Genomic DNA, 13,038 nt, shown 5'->3' on the forward strand with positions numbered 1-13,038 from the left:
AATAACCACAATGACAGACGACAAAGAACTCTACATAATGAGGTAAAATGAATAGAACTCTAACATAAATACTGATATTTAACAGACTGATACAAGTTTAAACAGTCCAAACAAACACAAGCCATCTGATTGAGAGGGGGATGAAGGATTTTGAAGAACAATTTGTTTTTAAAGTAGGTAATTGTTACTTGCGGCAGTGTTCTTGCCCGGGATCGATCATGACTCATTTTAATTTGGAAAGTTTTTGTATAATCCTTTATTTAAACTGTTAGGAATTATGATCTGTGTGTGATAACTTCACATTATGACATTTCTGAGTTCATGACATGGGTAAAAGAAAGAAAGAGTTAAAGAATGTTATTTTAAATGTTTTTTAGCCGAGAAAGGTGTGCTTCTCCTAGCAGGTCTGGACGTTCAGACCCCTGCAGAAGGTACTGAAGATACTGCTACACAGGTTGTTTGTGTGGCAAGTCAACCTGAGGTCAGAGAGGACGTGCCCAGTCCTCTCCCTGCTCAGCCACCTCAATCACTTCAACGGTTTGAGCTATTTTCTATTATTACTATTCTATAGATTCTCCTCTGATGTCTAATGTTGATGCCCGCTTAACGGTAAGCCTAGCTCCTTTCAGCTTGAAGCTAAAGAAAAAGGAGTTAGGGTTTCAATTAAGTTGCCGTAAGATTGAAGCCAAGGCAGCTATCAGAATCCATCAGCTTGAGTTAGAATCCCAAAATCATGAAACTGAAACTTCTGTTGTGTTTTCCCCTTCAGGACCAAACACACTTCATTCGATGTGAGCAAGAACATTGCTTTGGTCCCTCAATTCCGAGAAAGCGAAGTGGAAACCCTACTTTGGTGCCTTTGAGCGGGTTGTTGCTGCCTTGCACTGGCCCAAGGATGTCTGGGCCTGACTCCTGCAGTGCAAACTGGTCGGTAAGGCACAGGACAAAAGCCCCTATATGTTCAGAAGATTGGTGTGTCATTAGTGTGAAACTTTATACTTAGCTAAGGAGAGTGTTATGTAATCGATGTAGGTGTTAAAGAGAAATTAAGTACAGAAACACAATTATAATGGCATCCTTTTCCTCCTTCAACTAGAAGGAAGCACACTGGGAATCCTTCAGAGAAACAATGAACATAATCTGCCCAGTATTCTTCTGCATTGCTCAGTCTGAAACCATTAGCTGTATGAGCTACATTCATGGATTAAACACCAATAAGGGCTTCTTCTTGTGCTCACTGAGAGATTTCTGGGGCCCATCATGCAAAATGTTAAACTGCTTTATAGATAAACAATGCATTAGGTGAGTTTAAAATCAATATTAGTGTGATTTTCTTTTAAAATAAAAACCCTCAGGATGGTTATAAGCAATTCAGAACAATGATGAGCATCTACAGCCAAGCTAGCAGCACCATGAGACTTTACACTCAGCCATCCTTTGAGCTTCATACTAACATCACCGTAATGAGACAGCTAATGAAAGTACTTATATTATAATGTTGACCATCAGAATAAGCAAGTTATGCAAAACAGCAGAAATGAGTATGGTGAATTGAAGAAACTATGAAGCTATTTGGAGATGAATCAAAAAATTGAAAAAATTAAATGTAATCCAAAATTATAGGATCAATCCATCCAACATATGTGTTTATGACAAAAATATGTAGAAATTCGGTTTGTTGCATTTTGGTAAATGGTAAATGGACTTGAGCTTGTGTAGCGCTTTCTAGTCTTCTGACTACTCAAAGTGCTTTTACACCGCAGGTCACACCTACACATTCACACACTGATGGCAGAGGTTGCTGTGTAAAGTGACCATCAGAAGTAACTAATCCCATTCATACAAACGCCACAGATGAAGCAGCGGGAGCACATTGGGGCTGTGTCTTGCCCGAGGACATGTGGCTGCAGGAGCTGGGGATCGAACCCCCTACCTTCCAGATGAGAGACGGCCGACTCTGCCAACTGCAACGGCACTGTAGTAAAACAGTGCTGTTATACCTCCCCCACTAGTCCCTCTCGCAGACAACAGGCATCTGTTGAAAAGCAGAGGGGCGGTGTTGTGGGAAGCCAAAGAACCATGTCGACTGACAAAGTACAGTAATGTTACCGTTTTTTAAACAGTAATACAACAGGCTGTATACTCTGCTAGAATTTCCCGAATTTCCCCTCTGGGGATCAATAAAGTATTATCCTATCCTATCCTAGTGTCTACAGCTGGTTGTAGAGACAACTTTGGCATAATATGGATTTATTTGTATGCAAGCCTGACATAACTTAGGTTTAGATGACGTTCTGCATCTGGTAATGCTGTTAAACATGAGACAAGTTACGTTCTACTTGAGATATTCCAGTTCAAAGTAGTATCATTCAACCATGCAGGAGGTTGGTTACCTGCAGTTAGGTATTTGGACTTTGGACACTTAAGAGTCTTAAGTGGGGTGGGGGTTTGGGGGCCTTCATCGAGACGGGACAGAGGATAGAGTCATAAACCTGGAAGAGAGAGAGTGGGGAATGACAGGCTGGGAAGGGGATTTATGTCGGACTCAATCCTGGGACAACAGCCTCTGTACATGTCGTTCACCAACTAACCCTTAGTTAGGTCACTGGCGCCCCATGATGTCTTATTTTTTATTTTTTTGTTTTAATACAAGTTCATCCTAAAGTTCAATACTTAAACACTGAAACTACATCATGTGACCAAAAGCTATTTGACTTTATCACTGATTTTACACAGAAGAAAGTCAACAGGCTAACAAGGAATTGTTGACTATCACTATCAATAACATCCTTATAATAGTCCCAAATCTGACCGTTCTGCTGCTTTTGTTTGTAATGATCTCCAGCATTTCTTCACCGTAATCGGAATGCAAATGTGACAGCAATTCAAAATGAAGTAGTATCATTTGTTTCTCCAAAGGTTGATTGGGACATTAATTATTGTGGGTCGCACTAAACAAAGCAGTCTAAATTGGGGATGTAATTAAGAGCAGTCTCATAATAGACTGTTTTAATGACACTGAGTATATTCTGGCAAGGAGCAGCGAATGTGCAACATAATTACACCATGAAAATACAGAGAACAGGCCTGTGTGCACTGAACGCTTCAGATCATTTAACAGTATTCATCAGTTTGAGTAACATAGACGTGCAGCACAGGGTTCTTTGTGCTTGACAGAATACCTGTGTTTGCATGAAAATCCAAAATAAATTAAAAATCTGTGTTTTCTTTCCCTCTTAATTGCAGGTGAGCAGCTGATTGGCTGATTTGGCAATCACGCTACTTGAAAAAGAAGTTCACCACAGATATCAGTTGAAATGTCACACAATGTAATACAGAAGGATCTTGGAGACAATCAGAAGGAGTGGGACAATTAAACTCATGTCATTTAGTATATGGGTCTGTGAAGATCTACATACAGTAAACACATGTCAGGTCATCTTGTGTGGTTTTCTTCGAAGCTGAAAAAAAACAGCTCACACTTTTCTGGGACTTTGGGGTACTTGTTTAGTTCAGTGGGTGCCCCCCTATAAAGAGGTGAGAGAAACCCTACTTTGGTGCCTTTGAGCGGGTTGTTGCTGCCTTGCACTGTCTGGGCCTGACTCCTGCAGTGCAAACTGGTCGGTAAGGCACAGGACAAAAGCCCCTATATGTTCAGAAGATTGGTGTGTCATTAGTGTGAAACTTTATACTTAGCTAAGGAGAGTGTTATGTAATCGATGTAGGTGTTAAAGAGAAATTAAGTACAGAAACACAATTATAATGGCATCCTTTTCCTCCTTCAACTAGAAGGAAGCACACTGGGAATCCTTCAGAGAAACAATGAACATAATCTGCCCAGTATTCTTCTGCATTGCTCAGTCTGAAACCATTAGCTGTATGAGCTACATTCATGGATTAAACACCAATAAGGGCTTCTTCTTGTGCTCACTGAGAGATTTCTGGGGCCCATCATGCAAAATGTTAAACTGCTTTATAGATAAACAATGCATTAGGTGAGTTTAAAATCAATATTAGTGTGATTTTCTTTTAAAATAAAAACCCTCAGTATGGTTATAAGCAATTCAGAACAATGATGAGCATCTACAGCCAAGCTAGCAGCACCATGAGACTTTACACTCAGCCATCCTTTGAGTTTCATGCTAACATCACCGTAATGAGACAGCTAATGAAAGTACTTATATTATATATAATATATATTGTTTAGTTCAGTGGGTGCCCCCCTATAAAGAGGTGAGGTCCCTGAGGTCCTGCATGGTCACAGCTCGACTCCTGTCCTGCGATCATACGGTGCATATCATCATCCCCACTCCACACTTCCCCTCATATTTCTTGACTGTCTTCAGCTGTCCTTTCAAGGCCAAAAACACAATATTTAAAATAAAAAAGTAGACTTTGGAAATGATCAAACAATAACAAACAATGCTAATGACCAAGGCATGATTTCTGAATTCATATAGAGTTTCCAAAATGTAGGAATTACCTCTGATTATAATATACACAGCCAACTTTGTATGCCTTTATTTTAGAGACAGGACAGTGTATGTGGTCAGCAATCGGGGAGAGAGAGAGAGGAGGGGGGAGTGACATGTGGGAAAGAAGCTACATGTTGGATTCGAACCCACCCACTTGGAGGACTACAGCCTCTGATCATGGGCGTGCAACCCAACCACTAGGTCACAGGTGCACCAGCCATCATTTTTAAATCTGCACACGGAAACAGATTTTAAGATTGTGTGTTGATTGTTTCAAAATTCACATGCAAATGTAGAAGAGGAAAGTTACTGACAGTTATAAATATTTTAGAACTTAAAGGTAATTAAACCTGATCAAATCAGTGTGTACAAACCTTAATAGTAAATAGTAAAACAATGGTCGGGTGGAGCTTAAGTTAGAAGAAAAAAACAATTAACCGTCAAAGATGAAGTCAGTGAATGCATTTTGTGACGAGGCAGGTACACAAAGCAACTTCACAGTGTTTGCCTTTGCCGTCTACCTTTACCCGTCTGTGCGTTCTTGTTGTTGATTTGTTTCTGAAATGTCACACTTTTCTGTGGTGGTGATATGGCTTCTCAAATGTCATTGTGTTTTCTGTTTTGTAAAATGTATTTTTTCAAAATGTCATCATATTTTTGTTTGATACTTTTTTTTTTTATATCACAGGGTTTTTTGGGCGGCTACTGTTTGTAAATGTCTTCTGCAAAATGCCAGTTTCTTCTTTCCAACAAGTTTTCTACATGATTGTACGTAGCGCTGTGTGAATTAAGTTTGAACACTCCTAATAAGAAAAAGAAAAATGTGATAATGAAGTGTCAGATTCCAATGCTGTATGACATCAAAGGGAGGAAAATGTTTTTGGCTTGCAATTAATATTTTTACAGGATAATAATAATTTAAAAAAAAGTTTTTCTCTTTAAGGCCACAAGAGGCTAGAGTGCAACGCAACAAGTCCTCAAGAGAACCCAACACGTGTTTCTTCCCTGTGAGTTTGTTCTGCTGTCATGACTTGGACATTTAAACCACCATCACTGCTTCTCAAAATTATTTGACGTTTTGTCACTGACACAAAAATCGCTGCAAAACTGTTTGACGACATGGCCCTTTTTTTCTGACGTTTTCAACCAATCAAATGGCTTGTTAACTTTTCCTATCATGTCCATTACAATGCTTCAAAAGGGGGCTGTATTACACATACCAGTAGGTTAAAGGTTTATGATCATCTCTCTCTGTCTCTTTGTTTTTATAAAATATAAAAAACGATGAGTGAGAAGACAAAGAAAATAATTTAAAAAAAAAGCAATTTAAGGATAGGTGCAAAATAATTTGAAATTAATTCTGCATTCTTGTGCTCCTCGGATGGTCCCAGTTGGGAAGTTGGGAAGTTGTTCTTCAGACTTCAGTGCAGAAAGTCAGAATGTAGTAACGATAACAACAGCGTGGATGCAACACAGAAGATGACATTGTTACAGGTTTTATTTGAGCAAAAAGTGGATGTGCTATACGTGAATTAATAAAGATTATCTTAACATTAACAAAAACATGTGATGAAGAATATGACGTCAAGTCAGCAAGTCAGGCACCTAATTCTAATGTTTGCCTTTATTGTAGAGATCGGACAGTGGATAGAGTCAGAATTGGGAAGAGAGAGAGTGGGAATGACGTGCACGAAAGGAGTGACAGATTGGATCTGAACCCGGGCCGCCAGCCAGGAATAATCCTCCGTTCATGGAGCAGACGCTCTAACCACTATAGGACACCTCGCTCTTTACCGAGTTTCTAAGTTTTTGTTGCAACTGTAGCAGGTGTTCATGTGCTTTTTCCAACTCGGAGACCCGTTTTTCAATGCGTCTGATACCACATGGTCAGTTCCTAAACTGTCAGTCATACTGTCGGAGATGGCGAGGAGATAAAAGGGGGTAAATAAAAAATAAAAATGGAAAATCCTGGAATGAAGAAAAAGGTTGGGAATTTAGATTTTTTATTCATTTCCAAACTAATTCAAACTAAACCATTCATAGATAAAGTAAATACATAAATACAATGAAGACAAGATTGTAAAGACAACTTTATCGTTAATAAACGGCGATCCTCAAAGTCAAATCTCAACATTTCAATAACATATGTGGATATTATTAATCGTTATTTCTACTTGTACAGCAGGCTAACAAGCTGTGCTAAGTGTGGGGTCATGGAGAGCCCCCAACTTCCTTGTTCCTCGTTGGTCGATGCGAACTACAGAGACTTAAAAGTGTTAATTTAAGGAGCTCTATCCAACTGATAACAACCATTTGAAAACACTTGAGTTGCTTTTCATGACATCCATCGACTGGAAATGTGCAGTGACGCTTCAATTATTCCAATGAAACAGCTGTAGACACAAGAAAGACAGGACAGACATGACTTTCTTTTACACTTTATACTTTCTGTCCCTTGTTAATCAGACCGTGGAAAAGGAAAGATTGTTTTTTTCCTCTCATCTCTCTGAGTTGGTGTTTTGACGTGCCCCATTAGGATGTCAAAGCAAAGGCTTCTTTATCTGAGCAATACTGTCTGACAAATCCATTAATAACCCAAACGCAGTGGCACAAATGTCAATTAAATGAGAGCTCCTCTTCTTCATAAAAAGGGATGGAAGAAGTTTGATTTGACTACACGAGTACATTACTCTTTAAGAATCGTCAGAAGGCATAGATAGTACGAGTCATCACAGAGTCGGAGACAGGTCAGAATAAAGTAACATGAATTATAATATTCAAGATTAAATCAAATAATGTGGGAGACAAGTAAAGAATGAACTAAAGGTTCTTTTTTCCGGTAATAGCGACAGAGGACAGCATCTGTAAAGATAAATCTTTGGTTGGGTTTGTTTTTACAATAAACTCAGACGAGCTTATAGCTGAAGAGAGCACCTCTGCCGCCGCAGCACAAAGACAAAAATGTGGGAATAGTAATCAGGGGAAAAGCATGGAAATCAGAGCATAACCATTCCTGGTTTGTGCCATAATTAAAGATGACAAATGATTTATGTCTGGCATTTATTTTACTATGGAGGTAATTTGTTAGAATGCAAACGCACAGACGTCCCCTTTTGTAATTGAATCACACAAAATAATGACTATCCTACTTTGTTTGGCCTGGCTGTTTGTCTTTGTTCTCTGTTGTTTTGTGTTTGCAGCAGGAAATGAATGCATGCCATACATTATGCAAGCGCCTTTGATTAAACATGGGTGATCATTTTAGCAGACAGTTCACAGTAAAAGTTGTTTTTTTTTTTTTTTTGATTTGTACAACTTCTCAGCTCTTGGTTGATTTACACTGATTTGGTTTTCGTGTGTTTGTTTTGTTGGGTTGATGATGCTAACGGCTAAATCTTAGCGTTGATGTGTTTATAACAAATAGATCATTGTACACTCTAAAAGGTTTTTGAAGCATTTACAGGCAAGTGTTGTAAAATCACATTTATTGGCAGACTCACTCCTGAAAACATCTAGATAACTTCAGGAGGACTGCTCCGGATATAATCCTGACCCGGCTGTTCACATATGCTCCTCAAAGCGGGACGGGACGGGACAGGGGTCTCCTGAGGTAAAATGTGACATGAAAAGAATGACGCGGAAGTAGCGGACAAAGCAACAGAGTCCGCTATACGACGCTATAATGAGAATATTTGCCTTTATATCAATGCTACGTGTAGTTCAGCGGAATCACAATGTCAACAAAAGAGCGTAGAACAACATACTGAAGAACAGAAGATGTATGCAGCCTTGTAATTACATGCACTGAGATGGTAGTGGTCGCATGCATACACTCTATGCAGCGTGCAGCAGTCACAGTCTATAAATGTCACTCCCCCCTCTCATTGGCTCGAGGTGAATTCTCCGGAGAATATCCTTCTGCGTTCTCACATCAACTCAATAGGACTTGCTGCGGAGAAAATACTAGGGGTCATTCAGCTGTCTGCGTTCACACAAACAGTTCCTCCTGGAAAGAGTTTTTCATTCATTTTTTCATAGGGCAAGTGTGAAAGCCCTATAAGTACAGAAAAAAGACCCTGGCTCTATTCACTCCAAATGCACCGTGAATCTTGAACAGTTCCAAGAACATTTTAAGGGGTTATAGGATACACATATAGCTTAAATCCAATGCAGGAGAAAATAATTAAACATAGAGTCAAAGTGTAGTTCTAAACATAAAGATTTCCAGAAGAGGCATAGCATGGCCAATAGGGGAAAATGATCTGCGCCAGCTGAAACTACTTTTACTTGGAAAAATGTGCAGCAAATTCAGTAATTATGCAAATTCATGGCTGAAACAAGCTGCAAATGCAGAAACTTTTCTACGAAATGACGCGGTCTGCGCTGTTAAAATAGATCATGTTTCATGCCCTTCTTCAATTGTATTAGTTCCTGTTTAGTTTTGTAGTTATTTTGACTCACCCTTGTCTTTGCCCTTTCAGAGCCTGCTCGTTATGTTCCCACCTTGTGTGTCATCCCCGCCCTGATTCCCCACACCTGGGTCTCATTATCCTCTGATTGTCTGTGTATTTAATCCCAGTGTGTGCTCCCTCATGTTGCCAGTTTGTATTGTTTCCCCTCGGCCTGGCATTTTTGTTATAGCCTTCGTGTGTTTGATCCCTGCCTGTGTTTTGACCCAGCCTTTTGCCTGCTCCTCTGGATTTGTCTGCCGACTGTTTGTCTTATTGTGTACCGAACCCTGGACTTCATTAAATCTATTTACCTCTTTGAACGCTCCGTCTGAGTCCACATGTGTATCCATCGTGTGCCCATCTTTGTGTCACAAAATGCCAAAACAACCGCATGAACAGTCAAGATGTAAAAGTACATAAACCCATCCCCATCACATCCTTCTTTCCTCTATCACCACGACCAGGGTCTAGACTCCATAGAGGGGGAGGGTTATTTGATCCTGCTGCTGGCCTCATTACCCCTCCGAGTACATGTCTTCTCCCCAAAGACTTTGCACGTTCATTTCCTAAATTGTTGAATAAATCATTGTTCACTGTTAACTAAGTCTCTCCTGAATGAACTGCTGCTAAGCGCTGTTCACTGCTTCATCGATGCACAACCACGATGAAAACATTCAAGAGTCAGAAGGTAAATTCAAAGAATATTTAAAAAATATCTGAACTTGGCTGTTTATTCTCGACCTTGTGAACAAACATCTGTGACCAGATAGTTCTGTGAAAAGCTTTGAGTATAGCCTCTGATCACAGGGCTTTTCTCCAGTAAAGCTGTTCAAGTTCCTTTAGCATTAGACACAGTCAACACATCTGAAGAAAGGCGAGTCAGTGAGCCAGTTTAGATGAATTTATCACAGATCGGGGGATTAAGGCGCCTTGAAATTGGACTTCAGAGTCATGACAGCTTTAAGAGTGGCCTTAGATCAAATGCAACATTTATGCCAAACGGGACAAGAGGTCCGGGTGTTAAGTCTCCCTTCTTTTTAACAGTCAGTCCATTGCAACCCCTGACCACTAAACTGTGGAACGTGCTGAATGAAACATGTAAAAGAAGCCAGTATCAGTCCTGAACATGTAGTTTATTGGAGGCCAATTACCAGTGTAACCCCAATTCAAGCACTTCCATATCATTGAAACTTTCTCACTTTGCACATTGGGAGGGGAACACATTGCTGCACATCAGCACATTGAGCCGCATCATAAAAAGCTCTACAAGCAGTTGTCGCTCTGTAACCAATTTAGCAGAATTGGATTAGACAGGGAAAACTCCTCAGTGGATAGTTGGAGATGCTATCAGCATTCAGCCGCTGTACAACATCACTATGTGAGCCCTTCTGTGATTACTTTAATGCTATCGGAGCCCTGCTCCTTTTTGAACACAGTCTTAATTAGTGCAACTTTAATTAAGGACTGATAAATCCAGCAGTGACTGACTGCTCAGTGCACGGACGTCCACTTTTCCCGTCGTGGCAGTAAAACACAACCTGAGGATAGCAGCGGTGAGAATGGCTGGCTGCCTGTTGGGAAAGATTATATCCGCTGATGAGTGACTGCGTGTGAGGCAGCTTTAGCCATCTTTTTGGTCAGATGCCTGTACTCTGAGTCGGGATTGGCTGTCAAGATCCCAGTGAGGCTTGTGATGGCTGCATCATGTATCTGCTGGAGGGAGAAAAAATCTCATTAAAAAACGACAGAGGGATTATTAAAGAATTTCTAACATACACTGTGATACCAAACGTTAATCTGTAGCCTGTCTCCCCCCCCCCCACCCCCATCAGCTGTCAGGCTGAACAAACACTGCAGTCTGTAAAGGCGTTGCTGGAGAGCAGAGAGCTTCGACATTTCTGCAGCAAATGTATGGACAGCTGAATATCTGAGGTTTACGCTTTGTCTATCATTTCTATCACTTGATTTTTGTTTTTGCTCTGTTCCTCGGGCTCATTAGTACCTGCTATGATCTGTTATTAATCATAGAGGATCAAAACTGTGTTAAATGATCCGCATTCTCCTGCAATAAAAAGCAGTTTGAGTAGAGAATTTCCTATTTATAGCAAAGGTAGTCGAAACTATGGAGTGAAACATATTGTGTCCTTCTGAATGATCATGATATTGCCAACCAGTCAATTAATCAGTCAATCATTCTTTATTTGTCTGGCCCCAGTATAGAACCTGACTGATGTTGTACAGATACCTGCTGTGACTGTGTTAGGCTTGCAGAAAGTGAAATGGAACAAGAAAAAAAAAACAGAAAAACAACCACAACGAGGACGACAAATACAACAGATTCATGGCTATTTATGCCGTTAATACTGTAAAAGTATTTCCCATTATCCGAGACAAATTTCTCCCGAGGGAGACGAATAAAGAAACCTTGACCTTGATCTGTTGTATCAGCATGCAAGAACACTAATTTGACTGATCTGTCAGTGACAATAGAAACGACACATATCGTCATCTGCCTCCCGGACACTGACTCGGAGATAATTCCAGAGGTGAGAGGCATGATAACTGAAGGCTTTACCTCCCATACTACATTGAGAGACATAGAACAAATGGAGTTTTCCATTACTAGCACTTGTTACAGCCCTCTGAGTCTCATATGGACACACACGGTGCCATTCAGTTTCCATGAGACTCACTCGGCTCTCAACAAATTTAAATACAAATATATCCACATGCGTTGATGCCCAGAGCAGCTTCTCAAAGTAAAGTTCTGGAAAGGCTGATAAAGTTTGTTTCGAGTTGTGGTTTCGGGGAGTTGGAGGGGTCAAATCATGGATGACTTTTTTCCCTCTGGGGGAGTTTATGTCCCATGTGAAATCTCAAAAGTCAACAATGAGTTTCCATCTTGACCCAGACCTGGTGTTTCTCCCAAATTTAATTTTTCAAATTTCTAATCAACCAAATGCATTTTGTGCTGGAACATTGGTTTCATTAACCACATGTTAAAAGAGAATAAACATACTCCATCTTGTGCATTTGCATAAGGGGAATGACAAAGTGTCAGTATTTGACAACTTGGGATATCAAACGGTTAAGTGTGTTTTACATTGATAGACATCATAGTGAAAAGGACAAGCTGGGAATGTGATGATCTGAGAAGCCTTAAAATACCATCACTTCACTTTGAAAAGAAACAGATTAAATCATTTTACAGTTTAACATCAGAACTGTTTTCTGACACTTGGTCCCTTCAGCATGCTAACATTTGTATTCTGCTTAAGACACAGACAGTGGAGGTTGTTGTCCACATGCAGGTGTTTTGTTGTGCAGAATGATAAAAAAAAAAGATCCCCACAGTAGTTAGAATTTCACCTATGATGTCTGTATTTGAGTGATCCACCAAGCCAGCACTGTATTTTGTCTGTAGCCTATAACTGTGCACTGCAAAAACATCACAGACCGCTGAGCTCGCTGTGGAAACACAATCATAGACTAGAGTGGCAGCGAGCGGCGGTGTAGTGCATGGTAGTGACAGACTGCAGCGTGCACAGAGTATGTGGAAATTAACTGTAAATCACATCACCTGCGAGTTCTAATGGTAATAGCATTGAGCTAAAAGCAACTTGGACTGAACACACACACACAGAGCTGTTATCAGATCTACTGTATGTGTCTTTATATAACACAAAGCCGACCTGCAGTTACATCTGAGTGAAGAAGTCTGCATTGTTAACCCTAAAAGTTAAATAACTACATGTGGGAGAGGCGACTCATTACATGAGTCTAGTGTAGTGGAAAAAAAATGTACTCTTGAAATGACCAATCCGCAAGAGAATCACTGCAGAAATCACCAGAAAAAAGCAAACAAATTAAACCTGTGTCAGTCTCCCCTCCCTGACTGACACAATGTATTATGTGCCTACAAAGCATTGATGCTACTGCAGCAGTTTATGATGTCTTCCTCTCCCTCCATGTGTCACATCACCTCTCCTTATCAGTGTTTCCCCCCCCCCCCCTGTCATCTTCCCCCGGTTGCCAGAGGAGACATCTTTATTAAAATGGATGACATCGTTTGCTCAGGGGCAGGCGGGACTCTCCGTCTTCTGGAGCCTGAG

Source organism: Labrus mixtus, chromosome 11, assembly GCF_963584025.1.
Source record: "Labrus mixtus chromosome 11, fLabMix1.1, whole genome shotgun sequence".
Taxonomy (NCBI): Eukaryota; Metazoa; Chordata; class Actinopteri; order Labriformes; family Labridae; genus Labrus; species Labrus mixtus.